We start from the raw sequence: 13,545 nt of genomic DNA, 5'->3' as shown, positions 1-13,545 counted from the left end.
TGTATGAAAATTCCGCTAAGGGTAAGAAGCTATCCCAATGGCCACCAAACTCTATAACACATGCGCGAAGCATATCCTCCAACACTTGAATCGTTCTCTCAAACTGACCATCGGTCTGAGGATGGAACGCAGTACTAAGGTCCAACCTAGTACCCAATTCCTCATGCAATGTTTTCCAAAATTTAGAAGTAAACTGCGTACCTCTATCTGATATGATGGAGAGTGGAACCCCATGCAACCGAACAATTTCTGAGACATAGATTTTGGCTAACTTCTCTGCATTGTAAGTCACCTTGACCGGAATGAAATGAGCAGACTTAGTTAACCTATCAACAATCACACAAATAGAGTCATACTTACCCAATGTCTTTGGAAGACCAACCACGAAGTCCATTGCAATTCTCTCCCATTTCCATTCAGGAATGGGCATTCTCTGAAGTGTTCCTCCGGGTCTCTGGTGTTCATACTTTACTTGTTGACAGTTTGGACATTTGGCGATAAAGTTCACAATATCACGCTTCATTCTACTCCACCAAAAGTGTTGCTTTAGGTCACGGTACATCTTGGTTGCACCCGTATGTATCGAATACCTTGAACTATGAGCCTCTGTCAGAATGGTGTTGATCAAATCATCGACACGGGGTACACACACCCTTCCCTTAATCCTAAAAACACCTTCCTCATCGATCGTCGCTTCTTTAGCCTCTCCTCGCAACACTTTATCTCGGATCCGGATCAATTTTTCATCATTAAACTGCTTTCCCTTAATCTTGTCAAGGAAGGAAGATCTTTCCTCCACACAAGCTAAAAATCCTCCCTTCTCATTTACTTCTAATCTCATAAGGTCGTTAGCCAGAATCTGAACTTCTCTAGCCAATGGGCGTCTAGAAGCTTGCAAGTGAGCTAGACTTCCCATGCTTCCCGCCTTTCTACTTAAAGCATCCGCTACAACATTCGTCTTCCCCGAATGATACAAAATAGTGATGTCGTAGTCCTTCAGTAGTTCCATCCATCTCCTCTGTCTTAAGTTCAAATCTTTCTGAGTAAAGACATACTGTAGGCTACGATGATCCGTATAGACCTCACACTTAACCCCATATAAATAGTGTCTCCATTGCTTTAATGCAAACACTACCGCGGCCAATTCCAAATCATGAGTTGGATAGTTACGTTCATGCACTTTTAATTGTCTTGAAGCATAAGAAATCACATTCTTCTCTTGCATTAGCACTGCACCCAAACCCGAATAGGATGCATCACAATAGACAATGAAATTCTTACCTTCCACTGGCAAGGTGAGAATTTGTGCAGTAGTCAACAGAGTCTTGAGCTTCTGAAAGCTTTCCTCACACTCATCCGACCATTCAAATGGAACATTTTGCTTAGTCAAGTTCGTCAGTTTGGAAGCAATAGAAGAGAATCCCTTGACAAATCGGCGGTAGTAGCTAGCTAACCCAACAAAGCTCCTTATTTCTGACACATTAGTAGGTCTTACCCAATTCTTCACTGTCTCAATCTTAGAAGGATCCACCATCACTCCATCCTTAGAAACCACGTGCCCCAAGAAGGACACTGCATCTAGCCAAAACTCACACTTAGAAAACTTGGCATAAAGCTTTTTCTCCCTCAACATTTCCAATACCATTCTCAAATGCTCCTCATGTTCCTCCTTGCTCTTTGAGTAAACCAATATATCATCAATGAATACGATCACAAAGAGATCTAGATATGGCTTAAAAATCCCGTCCATCAAGTTCATGAAAGCAGCAGGGGCATTCGTAAGACCAAAAGACATCACTACAAATTCGTAATGTCCATACCTCGTTCGAAAAGCAGTCTTTGGCACATCCGTTGCCCGTATTTTCAATTGATGATAACCGGATCTCAAGTCAATCTTAGAGAAGACACAAGCACCTTGTAACTGGTCGAACAAGTCATCAATGCGAGGAAGAGGATACTTGTTCTTTATGGTTACCTTGTTCAACTGCCGGTAGTCTATGCACATCCGAAAACTCCCATCCTTCTTCTTTACAAACAAAATCGGAGCACCCCAAGGCGATGCACTTGGTCTAATGAAGCCCTTGCTCAACAACTCTTGAAGTTGGGATTTTAACTCTCTTAACTCCGCGGGAGCCATTCTATAAGGGGGTATAGAAATGGGGCGAGTTTCCGGTTCAAGATCAATACAGAAATCGATATACCTATCTGGTGGCATACCAGGAAGGTCTGCAGGGAACACATCCAGAAACTCACAGACCACCGAAACCGACTCAATCGAAGGTACTTGGGTAGTGTCATCCTTGAGATGTGCCAAGAAAGCCAAACACCCTTTACTAACCATTTTTTTAGCACGAAGGAAGGAGATGATACGCACCGGATTGGAAGTGTAGTCACCCTCCCAAACTAACGAATCTGTCCCAGGCTTGGCTAACGTCACCGTGTTAGCATTACAATCCAAGATCGCAAAATTCGGAGAAAGCCAAGTCATACCCAGAATTACATCAAAGTCAACCATTTATAAGATAACCAAATCTATATAAGTGTTGCTCCCCACAAAATTCACCAAACAAGACCTATATACTTTTTCAACTATCACAGACTCACCCACCGGAGTAGAAGCACGAATAGGTATGTCAAGTAATTCACAAGGTAAATTTAGACCATTAGCAAATGAAGAAGATACATAAGAAAATGTGGATCCAGGATCAAACAATACAGAAGCCATGCAATCACAAACCGAAAGATTACCTGTGATGACAGCATCTGATGTCTCCGCTTCTGACCGTCCAGGGAAAGCGTAACAATGGGCCCTTTCGTTTGTTTGTCCGTTGCCCCTACCATGTTGTGATGTAGTGGCTCCAGTTTGCCCATCACCCCGACCGTTTTGGTGACCACCATTACTTCGACCACCGCGTCCTCCAGAATGACGACCTCTTCCATAACCACCTCTACCTCTAACATTTGGAGGTCTGTAACTCTGTTTTGGACAATACCTCTTAATGTGTCCGATCTCCCCACATCCATAGCACTCTCTGGGTTCATACATAGGTCTCTCAGAGAAGTGTTGACCGGTCTGAGGTGGACCTCCAACTACAGTCTGTAGTGAAAACTGAATTGGTCGGACTGAGTAACCTCCGGAACCTTGTCCTCTAGAGTAAGAACCATTAAACTCACCTCTCTTTCGAAACCTTTTTGATGTAGTTGCCATGGTGAAGTCATCTGGCTTCACTCCCTCCACCTCTACCACAAAGTCTACCACTTCTTGGAAAGATTTCGCTGTAGCCGCTACCTGTAAGGCTGAAATCCGCAACTCTGATCTCAACCCTTTCACAAAACGGCGAATCCGCTCTTGTGGACTGAAACATAGTTGGGTGGCATACCGGGATAATGCACAAAACTTAGCCTCATATGCAGTAACCGACATCCTACCTTGCTCTAGGCTCAAGAACTCATCTCTCTTCCTATCCCTCAAAGTCCGGGGAATATACTTCTCCATAAACAAGCTAGAGAATGATGTCCAAGTCATAGGTGGCGCCTCTGTTGGTTGACACTCAACATGTGAACGCCACCACATTTTGGCGTTTCCTTGGAACTGATAAGTCACGAACTCAACACCAAACCGTTCCACTATACCCATCTTGTGTAGTAGCTCATGACAGTCAACCAAAAAATCGTAAGCATCCTCAGATTCAGCACCCTTGAAGACTGGAGGTTTTAATTTCAAGAACTTACTGAAAAGTTCATGCTGATCATTTGTCATTATAGGCCCAGTAGTCAGACGTGGAAACGTGCCTATGTCCAATGAGGCATCCATACGAGGAGCCATAGTGGCTGCATGTTGTACCTCTGAAACCAGAGGTGTTGGTGCAGAAAACACTGGAGGTGCCTGACCCTGATCAGACAACCCACTAAGATAAGCGAGCACCTGATTTATCATCTCTGGGGTAGGCTGGGGTGGCAATCCCTCATTCTGCACTTGTTCATTTTCCCCATCCTCCCCTTATCTTATTACTTCCTCAGTCGGTCGAGGAGTCATTGCCCTAGTATCAGATGGGCTAGGTGCTCGTCCTCTTCCCCTAGAGGACGTCCTCCCACGACCTCTACCACGGCCTCTTGCCGCTGCTCTTCCTCGAGCTACTGCCCCAGTGGCTGGCTCAGTCGCACCCTGTCCCGCCGGTGCTGGTGTTGGTGTTGGCGTAGTCGTTGCTCTAGTTCTAACCATCTGCGAAAGAGAGTGAAGATGGTCAGATACCAATTTGTATCACCTAGATACCAATTGGATTCAAGTAGTAGCACGAAAGAAAGAAAGAAAGAATGGAACTTTCCTAAAGTCTTATAGCCTCTCAAAGAAAAGTAAAGGTGTCCCCCTACCGTTCCTTAAGACTCTACTAGACTTGTTCTTGTGTGATGAGACCAACGAACCTAATGCTCTGATACCAAGTTTGTCACGACCCAAATCCGGGCCGCGACTGGCACCCACACTTACCCTCCTATGTGAGCGAACCAACCAATCTAAACCTTAACATTTCAATGTAATATCAACAGTAAATAATGCGGAAGACTCAAACTCATTAAATAAAACCAATCAATTAACTATTATTATCCCCAAAATCTGGAAGTCATCACCACAAGAACATCTACGATCAAATGACTAAGCTAAGAGTATTCTAAAAGCTAAAAATACATAAGAAGCTAGTCCATGCCGGAAGTTCAAGGCATCAAGACTTGAAGAAGAAGATCCAGTCCAAGCTAGAAGCATTAGCTCACCCTGAATTTCCGATGTAGTAAGACTGGCTTGAATTACTGTTGAGTCGAAGACGACGACACGTTTGCTGCACTCCACAATTAACAAAGAAGAAAACATAAAAGTAGGGGTCAGTACAAAACACGGGTACTGAGTAGATATCATCGGCCAACTCAAAATAGAAAACAGTATATATTAAGCAATATCATAAAATCAACTAATATCCTTAGCATGCAGCATTTACAGTTACCATAACCCTTGGTTACAACACCAAGCACATCAATGAGGACTCACGCCTCCTCATCATACTCATTTGGGAATTCGGTTCATTAGTTTGAATATATTAACCTCTTTCAAGATTCATTATCTTTATTCCCCTCGTGTCGGTACGTGACACTCCGCTCCTCAATATACTATCTTGGTACCGGAACGTGGCACCCGATCCCTAATCTCACTACTTTCATTCATCAAGTCTTCTTTTATACCAAGGCATCATCATTAACAAAGTAGATTAGGGTTTCTTTTCAAGATTTGGGATTCAATAGCTTCATCATGCTTATTTATTCATAATTACATAATCACATCATTCATGCAAGCATACAATTAAGCATATAGAAGGTTCACAATACTACTAACACATATCATTCGCTATTAAGAGTTTACTACGAATAGCATGAAAATCATAACCTACCTCCACCGAAGATTCGTGATCAAGCAAGCAAATTTTCCCAAAGCTTTGTGTTTTTCCCCTTCTCGATCGTCTCTCTCTCTCTCTATCGATTCCCCTTCTCTCTCTTTCTGTTCTTTTCTATTTTCTTTATTCAAACCCTCTTTCTTTTACCCTAATTAGTATAAAATTAAGAATAAAAGATGACAATAATAACCCACTAATTAACTTAAGGTTACCTCTTTTAACCCCTAAGTAATTAGACTTATTAACATTAACCCTCTAACTTTATAATTAAAGTAGGAATAGTCCAAAACGTCCCTTAAAACGTGTAAAGAAATCCGACCCAGACTGGGATTACGCAACCTGCGACGGCCCGTTGTGCCTGTGACGGTCCGTCCTGCAGGTCGTCGCAAGGTTCAGAGAATAGATTTTCATTGAAGGCTCTGTGACGGTCCGTCACGCCTGTGACGGTCCGTCACGCCTGTGACGGCCCGTCCTGCCATTCCGTCACGCCTGTGACGGCCCGTCCTGCCATTCCGTCACTAAGTTCAGAGAGTCGATTTTTAGTACCCAATTTCAGATTTTCTAAGTGTTTTGAAACGAGACCCTGCGACGGTCCGTCGTGGGGTCCGTCGTTTCTGCCCGTTTTTCCAGAATTGAAGTCTGCTGCTCAAAACGACTAAATAGGTCGTTACATAAAGTCTCAGATTACACTAGATTTATTATTATTATTATTATTATCATCGTTATTATTGAACTATGTATATATTCGAGGTATTTTTTAAGAATTTATTTTAGGTCATTAATTTTATTGAGACTATTTGATCTTCAAACTCGCTTGTATGATGACCTTTTTAATCAATACGAGTCATCTTAATTAATATTTTGACGAGGAAGAAGGAGAACATAAAGAAGTATTGCATGAAACAAATGGACCTGATTGGACAACTGCAAATTCACATATAGTGAATAATATGCGTGAAGCAAACTTGCACTTCGAGTGATGCAAATAACTTAAAATTCTTGAGAGTTTTATATTTTTATTATTTAATACGTTTTGCAATGTTTTTTTTTTAACGTTAGAATTTGATCCTACTATTTTATAGTTATCTTATTTCTCACTAATTGAATCAGAACATGGAATGATTAGTTAAATAACTCTTTTTATGAAAAGATGTTTATGTTAAATTCTTTAAAATATTTATGTAACAATAATTTTTATTTGTATGTCATACAACTTAATTTTTTAATCAAATGTATACTTAAAATATTAATTTTCAATCGAAAAGTAATATTATTTTGTTGAAATGAAAATTTTATCAATATGATATTTTAATTTTATATGCACATTGAGATACTTAAAATAAACAATCTTAATTATCCATCTTTCAGATCTAGAGACCATATCTGAATATTTAGCTGTGTATTTAGATATTTATATCGTAATATACATTTTAATATATGAGATGCTTATTCAGATTCAGATATCTGATTTTTAATAGAAACAAATGAGGTCTAAGTAGTTGTTTAACTATCAATTTCAAATATTTTTTTATTTTAGTTGAAATTTATTATTTTGGAGTTGAAAAAGGAGTTTGTTTGATTATACTTTTTGCAAAGAAGAGAAGAAAAATATTTAAGGTGGGCTCAATATGAAGGACAATATTTTCTTAAAACATATTTTTACTGATCAGTTTCTTATTTGTTTTCTTCGGACCGGTACCTAGGCAAAAAATTTATCCTAAAAGTATTTATATATAATCTAGATAAATATTGGTGATGTATGTGGTGGGGTTAATATCTTGGGGTGGTGGGGCTGTGGATTGTGGGACAGACATAAAGATGTGGTGTTTTAGAGGGTGCGGAGGATACAATAAATGTGAAATGTCACTTGTAGGATCTTTTCTTTTTTTAACTTCTACGAGAGAATCATTGCTCTAGTGAAAATATTTTCTAGAAATTTTGACCATCCGAACATGATAAAATTGTAAAATATTTTCCAGCAAATTGAACACAAGTAATTTTCAAATAAAATGAAAAATTATTTTGAATATAAATTGAATTTATGATTTATAACTTGATAAATTATTTTTTCAGTTAAGAAGTTATCCTTGTTTCCTTAAACAATTTTTATCCTATGAAAGTTAATGCTTCAGAAGGAAGGTCATTTATGGATTATTTTTTGTTAAATTATCGTTTTATCCCTCCCAATATTGATCCGAGTTATTTATGAGTGGATTTTGAAATTGATTTCGAGTTTTGAGTAAAAAATTGTGAATTGTGAAAGTTTTTGAATTGAAAAGGCTAAAACTATTAAAAAGTTGATTTCAATATCTTTTAGAGTTTCGCGTCTCAAAATGAAATTCTGCGTATTTCATCCGTCTCAAAATGTGAAAATTAGTCTATGAGAGTTGCCAGTTTCAGATTCAGAGGCTTTTTGAGGATTTGAGGTCCAAGGTTGAAAATTTGTGAAATTTTAGCCTTTGAGTTGATTTTGGTAAATATTAAGGGTTTGTGTGCTTGGATAGGATTTTCGACAATTCCATTCTAAGTGGTCGTTGGACCCCCCCAATGGTCATAATATCTCTGGATTAAAAACAATTAATTTTTGCGAAAATATGATCAAAACATGAATGAATTGGTACGAACCGATACAAGTATATTGATACCTAATCATGATAACGTCCCATTGTGAGTAGTGGTTCAACGTATTTCATTCCGTATTAAATACAGTAGAACAAATATGGATCAGAATGGATATTGGAACGAACCGAAACGGTATTCGAAATGACCCGGTCCGTGCCCATCTTACTTTCATCTATATTTGAAGTAGGTAACTTTTGGAACTTAAAAGAGAGGAAAAAAGTAGTTACTAGTCAATGATCCAATGGAAATATCATCATGTGAATTAAATCTAGGAGACATTGAAATGCCAAAAGTAGGAACAATAGAAGTATAATTATAGGAGTAATTTTTTTTTAGCAAATATAAAAATTATATATGTATATTATAACTATGGTTTGTACAATTGCTCTCCGTAACAAACATATATTTTCATAGGTATATTTCGGTGTGCAGATATAAAAGAATCAATTGTATAATCTGTGTTTGTATAATGCGAGAAAGAGAGAAAGACAACATAAAATTGGGCAAGGAAAGATCTATTTTTGTATAATTATAACGTATAAGACGAAAATATATGCATTTATATATACAATTTTCTCTTGCTTGATACAAACAGAAACACAATTTATACATTTGTGTTTGTATAAAGTGAGAAAGGCGAGTAGGAGTGAAGAGCGAGACCTGAGAGAGTGGCGACCGAGATTTTCTAGGGAGAGAGGTGAACCAAAAGATATGTATATATACAATTTTCTCTCACTTTATATGAATACAAGCGTAATTTATACATTTGTATTTGTATAAAGTGAGAGAGGCGAGAGACTATCGAGCGAGATCAGGAAAGTGGCGAGCGAGATTCACTAGGGAGAGGAGCGAATGATAACTGTTTGCTATGAGTTACAATTAAATGAAACTGTGATAGTAGCATTTAATTTAAATTAATAGTTTGTTACTTTATACAAGTTTTCAATGATGAGAAGACAACAAGGTCTATGGGCCCAAAGGTGAAATAATTCTGAGTTAAATTTATGAAGAAGTTCATAGTTCCCATATTTAGGATGCAAAAATCATTTGCACACACTATTCAAACACAAGAAAAGATCTTCATTAAAAAATCAACAAATGTCTTTCCAAATTAAGCATGGTATGAATCTTATTTCAAAAAAATATGTAATGTTTCTAATGTTGTGAAAAACTTGGTTCAACTCCTAATCAATTCCAAATTAGTCAGGATGAACCCCTTATACTATTCTACTTTGTTTGGTACCATTTCATCCCACAACCATGTTGGCACAGAAATATTTCTTTAAAATAGTTACACTAACAACAATGTAATTTAGGTCCAACAAAAAGTAGCGTTTAATATCTACAAAAAAATTTAAGTGTGATTTGAAGTAAAAGTATAAATAATTAAATAGAAATATTAATCTAATTATTTTCTAATGATCATAATGAAACACAAAAAATATGACAATATTCCATTGGCTACGCTACGCCCCCACAAAGTGATTAACGAGAAATTTTGAGGAAATTTTTATTTCATATAATACATAGTTAATAAACATAATTTGTAATCAAATTTTAAATTTGAAACTTTATATAGATTTTGAATTTGGACTCTTGTTATTTTTTATATTTTTTTTAAAGAAATATTAATTTTATTTGGCCTATAAGCCAACTCTATCCATATTTTTCAAGCCTCAAAAATCAGCATGCTTATTCAGGTCGGAGTAAGAAACTCTTTTCTTAAATGGACTTCAAAAATCTTAGCACAACTCTATCAAACCACGAGTTAAGCCAAATGGACTTAACCCATATTGACTTCTCTAAATACAACTACGACAACTATTTTATGTTGTCCTAACAGCAAGAAACTACTTTATTAAGTACCACCTCTTATCTGTGTTCGTTATTTCATTGTACCTTTAAATAATTATGATGACTGCTTTGCATATTATTTACATTTTCTTTCACCCTAAGCACACTTATATACTTAATTGATTTCTGATATTGTCCATCTATCAAGTTGATAAACTCTACAATCTATGGAGGAAAAAATCACGTTATGTCATTCAGAATTTCCAAAGCTTTACTAACTTCAAGCAACTTGTGAGTACACACTCCAATAATTACAAAGGATTACTTATATACTTATTGATTTCTGATATTGTCCATCTATCAAGCTGATAAACTCTACAATTTTGGGAGAAAAAACCCACGATATGTCATTCAAAATTTCCAAAGCTTCACTAACTTCAAGCAACTTGTGAGTACACACTCCAATAATCACAAAGGATTACTTATATACTTAATTGATTTATGATATTGTCCATCTATTAAGCTGACAAACTCTACAATCTAGGGAGGAAAAAATCATTATATGTCATACAGGATTTTCAAAGTTGCACTAACTTCAAGCAACTTGTGAGTACACACTCCAATAATCACAAAGGATTAAACTCTTAATTCTACGCACTTTGTAACACCTCTATTACGAGTTAACAACACACAGAGCAAAAACTCCATTGTCTACCATATCAACTACCTCCAATCAACGTAGACTTTGCCAACTACAAGATAACTAACTCTAGCCAAAAACTCAACTCGTAATAAAATTAACTAAGGCGATCTATAATCCTTTGTAATTTTGGAATAGATCTAAAATATGTGAGCACAAGATACAAAACTCAAATAACAACTAAAGACTTTGCAACACTCGATCATGTCCCTTGTTGATGAGTATGAACTATGTTATTCTCTAAAATGGCTTTTGATTTTTGAATAAATTTGATTGCAAAAACTACGTTGTTTCTTTTCAATGAGTTAATAGCATGCCAGTGGTTGAAGACTATTGTCCTTGCTGCCGTGCCCACCTACCACAGTAGTTGCTGCAGCTTTACAATTGCACTCCATTAACTTGTCTTCTAATGACGAAAGCTCAAAGGACCAGGTCCATTTAATATATATTGTTTTTGTATAGTTTGTTAGATCGTCAAAATCCCAAAATATAACATACTATCTCCGTGCACTTTTAATTGTCATAGTTTCTTTTTCTTTTTTAGAGTCAAATGATAATAATTTTGACTAATATTTTACAATGTATTTTTTTTAATCATATTGATACTCAAAAATTGGATTTATAGTACTTTTTGTATGATGTTTGAATATCTAATTTTTTTGTTCAAAATATCAAATTATTCTAATCTAATTTAACTTTCAAAATTAGTTAAATTGACTTCTGAAAAACACAACATAACAATTAAAAGTGAGAGAGAGAGAGTAATTGTTATTAGATCAAATCCAATCCAACTAATGAGTCCATGCATGATATTGTCGTAATTTCAAAATGACATGAGATATGAGGATCTTTCACCTAGGCAACAAAGAAGCGGAAGCAACAAAAAACAAGAAAAAGACACATGGAAGAAACATAGTTGGGATGGTAAGGTGATTGAGGAATTTGTTCCAAGGCACCTACCTATGCGACTGGCAAAGCAGAATCATATGACAGTTTCAACAACTTTTACAAGATCCAATAAGTCCAAGAAGAAGTGATGAACTATCAAGTTTTATTGGACGGATATGAAGAAGAGGACAAGAGGAAAATACTTCACGTTATTATAGATAGACAAACTATCTTTTTTTAGTTCATACATATATAGAAAGAAGTTTGAGGTTGATAACTCAACCTTCTTCTTTATGTATATATTTTTGCATTATTTAAGTATCTTCATTTGTCATATCATCATAGTGTGTATAATAAACTCTATAAGGATCATACAATACTTAATTTTCTCTAAATCTTATTTTCTTCTTACTTGTTAATTAGTAGAGATTTGTTACCTCATTAGGAATTTTAAGATAAGGCCTACCCCTTGCTTGTACTTATTCACGTTGAGGATCTTATCTTATTTTTAATAAAAGGTTATTACTTAAAAAAAAATAAGAGAGAGGATCTCATCATGTTTCTACACCCAGAGAGATGATAAGTCTAAACACTTCCATACATAAGTCATAGAAATGGCAATAGAAGACTAATATTCAGTGTCGTTTGGTTGGGAATAAGTTATTCCGGAGTTTGCTATTTTGGAATAACTTATCCCATCATGTATATGAGATAACTTATTAGTGTAAATTTGTTTCAGAAATATTTTATGTTTTAGGATAAAACGGATATACATAATCACTTAATTTGCAATTTTCATTTAATAACTCCCTTTTAGGAATTATCTATCTTTAAGGGACGATTTAATAAGAGAACTAGAACACTACTACAACTTTAAGATCCTAATTGCAATAACAAACTACGGAATTACAACAGAAATAATGATATAACAAGTAACCAAGATAAAACTAAGAAGATAGATGAGAAGCTTAGACGTTAGAATTGGATATGAGAAACATAGAACGACCTTTACACATAATTCATAATACCTCTGATAATTATGCCATCTTCTATTTAATGATACCCTTAGTGTGGATCCAAACTTACTTTTGCGAAGGTCTGACCTTATTGCTTGTATTAGGCCTACTTGTCTCAATCCATATCTATTCGTGTGATATATTTGTTACAATCGTCATTGGGCTGGATCAGATTCATAACCGACACAATTGGCCTATATATCTCTTTTGAGAAAAAAAGAAAATCAAAGTAACATTTCGAAAGAGATAAATACAATATATAGAACTTAAACAGCTTTTATCATTCCTTTCTAAAATTCTATCAAATTATATTAACTTTCTAAGTTCCACTCAGCCTTTAAATCCTTTTTAAAGTCAAATATGGTCATCTGGACAGTTGTTCCAAAATCAAAGCCCATCAATGTCTAGGACGGGGCCAAACGGTGCCAAGCCCAAAAGAGAACAAAAATAAATAAATATGTAATTCTATCAAAAAGTTGAAAACCATTGAATCATGGCTACACTAGCAGTAAATCAAAAGTTAAAAAACATTACTCTCTTTTTTCAATTTATATTATTTACTTTTCTTTTTTGAGGAATTTTCTCATATAGTCACTCAAAATTAGCCTAATGACAATATATAACTATAGTTTATTAATTACAGTTCATAGCTACATATTATATGGAGGAGAGTGGCGAGTGGAACCGGGAGAGAGAGGAGATAGGTGAGAGAGAGGGAAAAGAGTGGGAGAGAGTGAATTGTATATGTATATCGATTAGATAATTGTGTATTATACATATTTATTTGTATATTCTGGCGAGAGATTGAGAAAGGGAGGAGAGAGGCAAGCAACATTGGGATAGGGAGGAGAGAGGCGAGCGAGATTGGAGAGGAAGGTGAGAGGACAATAATTTGTATATTGACATCTTGTTTGTATGATTCGCAGGTACGTTTGTACAATTTACGTGATTTGTATAATTGAGTGATATAAAGTTTGAAATTAATACAAATATAATAAAACTCGAAATAACGAATTGATGCAAACATGAAATGTGAACTTTAAACAATTATACAAATAACATTATATAAATTTATTATACAAAATCC

This window comes from Solanum lycopersicum, chromosome 11 (genome assembly GCF_036512215.1).
Source record: "Solanum lycopersicum chromosome 11, SLM_r2.1".
NCBI lineage: Eukaryota > Viridiplantae > Streptophyta > Magnoliopsida > Solanales > Solanaceae > Solanum > Solanum lycopersicum.
Note: the sequence above shows the minus strand (reverse complement) of the source record.